The sequence below is a fragment of the Mesoplodon densirostris genome, chromosome 2, assembly GCF_025265405.1.
Source record: "Mesoplodon densirostris isolate mMesDen1 chromosome 2, mMesDen1 primary haplotype, whole genome shotgun sequence".
Lineage (NCBI taxonomy): Eukaryota > Metazoa > Chordata > Mammalia > Artiodactyla > Ziphiidae > Mesoplodon > Mesoplodon densirostris.
In genome coordinates, this window is record NC_082662.1 from 171029324 (window position 1) to 171035428 (window position 6105).

The 6105-nt window shown below is 40.0% G+C and overlaps 1 pseudogene; it reads left to right on the forward strand.

The window, feature by feature from the left end:
• The first annotated feature begins 1360 nt into the window (after positions 1 to 1360).
• LOC132483341 (exosome RNA helicase MTR4-like) lies at positions 1361 to 4460 on the forward strand (annotated as a pseudogene).
• Positions 4461 to 6105: the final 1645 nt, after the last annotated feature.

The following is a 6105-nucleotide window of genomic DNA, read 5'->3' on the forward strand; positions in this document are numbered from 1 at the left end:
AAAGATTTATAAACAAGAGCACAATATAAAAGTCTATAAACTGAATTGCATTAAAATACTTTTTTGATAAAACCTCACATTTAGTAAAGACAAGCTGTATACTGTGAGATGATATCTGAAAAATATATGTGGTACATAGTCGCCAAAGATAACCACCATTAACTCCTTCCCTTCTTGTACATGCATACCTCTCTACTCATCACAAAATGGAGTCTGTTTCTCCTCCTCTTGAATCTGAGTTGATCTTAGTGACTTCTTTTGACCAACAGAATGCTGTCAAAATAACTTTATGCCAGTTCCAAGCCTAGTCCTTAAGAGCTGTCAACTACAAATTGGCACTTGCCATGGGCACTCTCCATCTACCTCTGCAAGGATTAAATCAGGTGCCGCTGCAGCCGCTGAACTTCAACACCTCCTGAAGAAATTCAGGGTGGAGATCAGGAGTGAGACACTCTGTGCTCTGAGAAAAACTGGCAGAGCAGGTCTTCACATAGATATTTTCAGGAGCTGATTTTAGGAGCCCAATTCTTGCATCTCCTCATATCTAGAAAAGCACTAAATTCCTTCATGGTGACGTCTGCACCTCGTGGCTAGCAGAAATCTTCTGCAAAAAAATATGTGCTTGATTGCATATACTCCGCCTTCACCAAAATCACATGTATACTGACCCTCCCCCCTACTTCTTTGGAACAGTTTCTCAGAGCTATCTGAAATGCTACCTCCCTGGCTATAGTCTTCATTTTGCCCCCTTTTTTTTTACATCGACAGAGCCCTGCCAGCTTCGACTTTCCCCCTTGAAGCCAACAACTGTGTAAGAAATCCAACTACCCTGCTGAGACAACCATGCTCCAAGTCAGCCACGTGGAAAAGCTCTGAAGCGCCAGACATGAGTGAAGACATTTTGAACCTTCCACCCGAGCCCAGCCATCAAATAAATGTAGTCAAATGAGTGACCCAGGGCCACATGAAGCAGCAAAAACACCCAGCTCAGCCTAGAGCCTAGAGAAATAATAAATCATTCTTGATTTAAGCCACTGAATTTTACAGTGGTTTGTTAAACAGCAATAGATAACTGAAGTGACATCTAACATACATATCACAAAGGATTAGTCTCAAGAATGTAAAGAGAACCCTCACTGCACTCTCTCTTCAGCCAAGGAGCTGCTCATCCGCCAGTGATTGGGAAGGTAAAAGAAAGGCCGGAGGAGGAAAAGGAGGCAGGGAAGAAGTCTCAGCGGCTGTGTGACTCCAAAAATTTTGTCTCCCACAGGCCCCTGTTGAGGCTTCACTTGGCGGCACTGTCAGTGCGGTCGTGGAGCATCGTGGGTGGGAGGGAGATCTGGTCTCGCAACTCCGAAGGATGGCGGACGGTTTCCGGGATGAGCTCTTCAGCGTGTTTGGGGATGACTCGACCACTGCGCCAGCAGCCAAAAAAGACAAGGAAAATGAGAAGGGGAAAAGGAAGGGGCTGCCAGGGGCTACGGAAAAGGCTGGAAAACGTTTTGATGGTAAAGTACAATGAGTCAACTAATATTGGGAAAAAAAGAGAGATGCAGACTTCGAGGGCACAGATGAACCCATTTTCGGAAAGAAGCCCAGGGTAGAAGAGTCAATAACTTTAGACTTAAGTTTGTCAGACTTGATGCCCAGAGTCAAGGTACAATCAGTTGAAATTGTAGAAGGGTGTACACATGAGGCTGCACTTCCTGCAGATGAAGATTATCTACCACTTAAACCTCGAGTTGTTAAATCTGTAAAGGAATACCCATCCATTCTTGATGCTTTTCAAAGAGAAGCCATTCAGTGTGTTGATAATAATCAGTCTGTTTTAATATCTGCACATGCATCAGCAGGAAAAACTGTATGCGCTGAATATGCCATTGCATTGGCCTTAAGGGAGAAACAGCGTGTAATTTTTACTAGCCCAATTAAGGCCTTGAGTAAGAAATACCATGAAATGTATGAAGAATTTCAAGATGTTGGTCTGATGACTGGAGGTGTTACTATTTATCCTACAGCATCTTGTCTTGCTGTGACCACAGAGATTTTGAGAGGTTTGCTGTACAGAGGTTCTGAAGTTATGTGCGAGAAGTTGCTTGGGTCGTATTTGATGAAATTCATTACATAAGAGATTCATAATGTGGTGTCGTATGGGAAGAAACTATTATTTCACTTCCTGATGATGTTCACTATGTCTTTTTTTCGGCTACTATTCCAAATGTCCGACAGTTTGCTGAGTGGATTTGCCACTTACATAAACAGCCTGGACATGTAATTTACACAGATTATCTGCCTACTCCATTACAGCACTACATTTTTCCAGCAGGGGGAGATGGTCTGCACCTTGTAGTTGATGAAAATGGTGACTTCACAGAAGATGATGCAAGTACTTAGAGATGCTGGTGATTTGGCAAAAGGAGATCAGAAGGGGCGAAAAACAGGAACAAAAGGACTATCAAATGTGTTCAAGATTGTGAAGATGATTATGGAAATAAATTTTCAACCTGTAATTATTTTCAGTTTTAGTAAGAAAGATTATGAACCGTATGCACTTCAAATGACCAAATTAGATTTCAACCCAGATGAAGAAAAGAAGGTGGTTGAAGAAGTATTCAGTAATGCAATTGACTGCTTGTCAGATGAAAATAAAAAGCTCCCTCAGGTTGAACATGTACTTCCTCTCTTGAAGTGAGGGATTGGTATTCACCATGGTGGTTTACTTCCTATTTTGAAAGAAACTATAGAAATTCTCTTTCCCGAAGGATTGATAAAGGCCATTTTTGCCACTGAAACTTTTGCTATGGATATTAACATGCCAGCTAGAACTGTTTTATTTATGAGTGCCCGAAAATATGATGGGAAGGATTTCTGATGGATTTCCTCTGGTGAATACATTCAGATGTCTGGTTGTGCTGGAAGGAGGGTAATGGATGATAGAGGAATTGTAATTCTTATGGTAGATGAAAAGATGAGCCCAATGATTGGAAAACAACTACTTAAGGGCTCAGCTGATCCTCTAAATAGTGCTTTCCATTTGACCTACAACATGGTTTTGAACTTACTACGAGTAGAAGAAATTAGTCCTGAGTACATGTTGGAAAAATCCTTCTACCAGTTTCAGCATTATAGAGCAATTCCAGGAGTAGTAGAGAAGGTAAAGAACTCAGAAGAACACTATAATAAAACAGTAATACCAGATGAAGAAAGTGTAGTCATCTATTACAAGATTAGACAACAGCTTGCCAAATTGGGTAAACTGAAGAATATATTCACAAACCAAAATATTGCTTACCATTTCTATGACCAGGTCATTTGGTAAAGGTAAAGAATGAAGGAGATGATTTTGGCTGGAGTGTAGTGGTGAATTTCTCAAAAAAATCAAATGCTAAGCCTAATTCTGGTGAACTTGATCCTTTATATGTAGTAGAAGTACTTCTGCACTGTAGCAAAGAGAGCTTGAAAAATTCAGCTACTGAGACTGCAAAACCAGCTAAACCTGATGTGAAAGGAGAGATGCAGGTTGTTCTAGTTTTGGTGCATCTCCTGTCTGCTATCAGCAGTGTTAGGCTTTACACTCCTAAAGACCTTCGACCATTGGACAATAGACAGTGTTTTAAAATCAACACTGGAAGTTCAGAGACGTTTTCCTGATAGTATTCCCTTATTAGATTCTATTGATGACATGGGCATTCGAGATCAAGGACTGAAAAAACGTCATCCAGAAAGTAGAGGCTTTTGAGTGTAGAATGTATGCTCATCCACTTCACAATGATCCAAATTTGGCAACAATGTACACACTTCGTGAAAAAAAAGCACAGATTGCAATCGACTTCAAATCTGCAAAGTGAGAACTAAAGAAAGCAAGAACTGTCCTACAAATCAATGAATTCCAATGTTGCAAACGTGTTTTAAGGAGGTTGGGATTTGCTATGTACATCTGATGTCACAGAGATGAAAGGATGAGTGGCTTGTGAAATAAGCAGTGCTGATGAGCTCCTTCTAACTGAGATGATGTTTAATGGCCTTTTCAATGACGTATCTGCAGAACAGGCAACCTAAGCTGCTTTGTGTTTCAAGAGAATTCTAGTGATATGCCCAAATTAACAGTGCAGTTAGCAGGACCACTTCGTCAAATGCAGGAATGTGCTAAAAGAATTGCAAAAGTTTCAGCAGAAGCCAAATTGGAAATTGATGAGGAGACTTACCTAAGCTCATTTAAACCTCACTTAATGGATGTAGTATATACCTGAGCAGCTGGAACTACATTTGCCCATATCTGCAAAATGACGGATATCTTTGAAGGCAGCATAATTCATTGTATGAGGCACCTGGAAGAACTACTTCGACAAATGTGTCAAGCAGCAAAAGCCACTGGAAACACTGAGCTGGAAAATAACTCTGTAGAAGAAATCACCAAAATCAAGAGAGATATTGTGTTTGCTGCCAGCCTATACTTATAAAAAGTCAGCTAAAGGAACGTGGGATTTTAAATTGTTCACCACCTGTCTGATTACAGTTGACTACAAATGCAAAAAGTAAAAAAATAAAAATAAAAATAACTCCAGAGAGTAAATCCACTAAAAAAGGACTAAAACAATTACACAGATAGGCAGATGACATGTACAGGCATTTCACAGAGGAAGAAATAAACATAAGAAGAGAAGTTCAATATCATTACTAATCAGAATCATGCAAATTAAGATCACAGGTTAGGGCTTCCCTGGTGGCGCAGTGGTTGAGAGTCTGCCTGGCGATGCAGGGGACACACGTTCATGCCCCGGTCCAGGAAGATCCCACATGCCGCGGAGAGGCTGGGCCCGTGAGCCATGGCCGCTGAGCCTGCATGTCTGGAGCGTGTGCTCCGCAACGGGAGAGGCCACAACAGTGAGAGGCCCGCGTACCACAAAAAAAAAAAAAAAAAAAAATCACAAGTTAACTATTCTGTAATTCAACTGGCAAAAGATAGGAAGTCTGACAGCATCAAGCAGAGAGGATGTACATCAGTAATATCTTATATGGCTGGTAGGAGTGTATAACCACTTCAGAAAAGTTTGCCGTCTTCTTTAAAAACTGAACATTAGCGTACCCTATAAATAAGCCACTACATTCGGATATACCTACATACACAAAAAAACTTTTCCACGTGTGCAACAGAAGAGACACGCATAAGACCTTCCACAGTAGCCTTGTGCGTAATATCTAAAAGCTGGAAACAACACTAAAAGCCCATCACTAAGAGAGTAAACAAGTTATGATCTAGTAATACAATGAAATTTTATACTACACTGAAAATACAAGATTAATCTTGGTAAAATATCATTGAGGGGAATTATTAGAAGGCTCATTCAGAATATTATTTTTTGTAACTTCAAAAACAATTAAGCTTAACAATATACTGTGTAGACATACCTATGTGTGATTAAAAAATTTTCTTAATACTGCAAGATAATGTGAAAGGAACTAAATCAGGAATGACGGAGACCTGAGGACCTCCATGTTCACTGCCCTTGCTGAACTCCTGCTGAACACTCTAAAATAAAATTGCTGAACAGTTGCTGAGTTGCCAAAATAATGCTGAGAACTGGACTTTTTCTGAACTAAAGAAAACATACCTTTCCCTAGTAACACATGAGATGTGCTCAATAACCCAATCATATATATAGAACAGATGTGTCCTCCAATTCAAATTGTTGGTAAACAATGTTTAATGCAGGAACTTCCCCATTTTTCCCATAAAAATCCTTACCCATTTTCCTCCAGTGGGACACTCTTCTGGCTTCCTCCAAGTCTGTGATCCCCCACTTGCAATTCTAAGACTCCCAAATAAACTGCCTTTTTGCCTCTTGACAGTTTGTGGGCCTTCCAGTTGACAATAATAAACACAAAATTCATGGGGAGGTATAGGAGGCAAGGAGATAAAATAAGGGAGATATTTGTAGACAGAAGTTGCTAATATCCTAATTCTTGTCTTATGTGGTGAATTTGCAGGTGTTTGTTTTATAATTTGAACATATAATTTATTAGTTTTAAAAGACCCATGCAAGGATCAATGATGACAGGGTTACATCAATACAGTACAATACAATACAATCTGGTGCATATGAA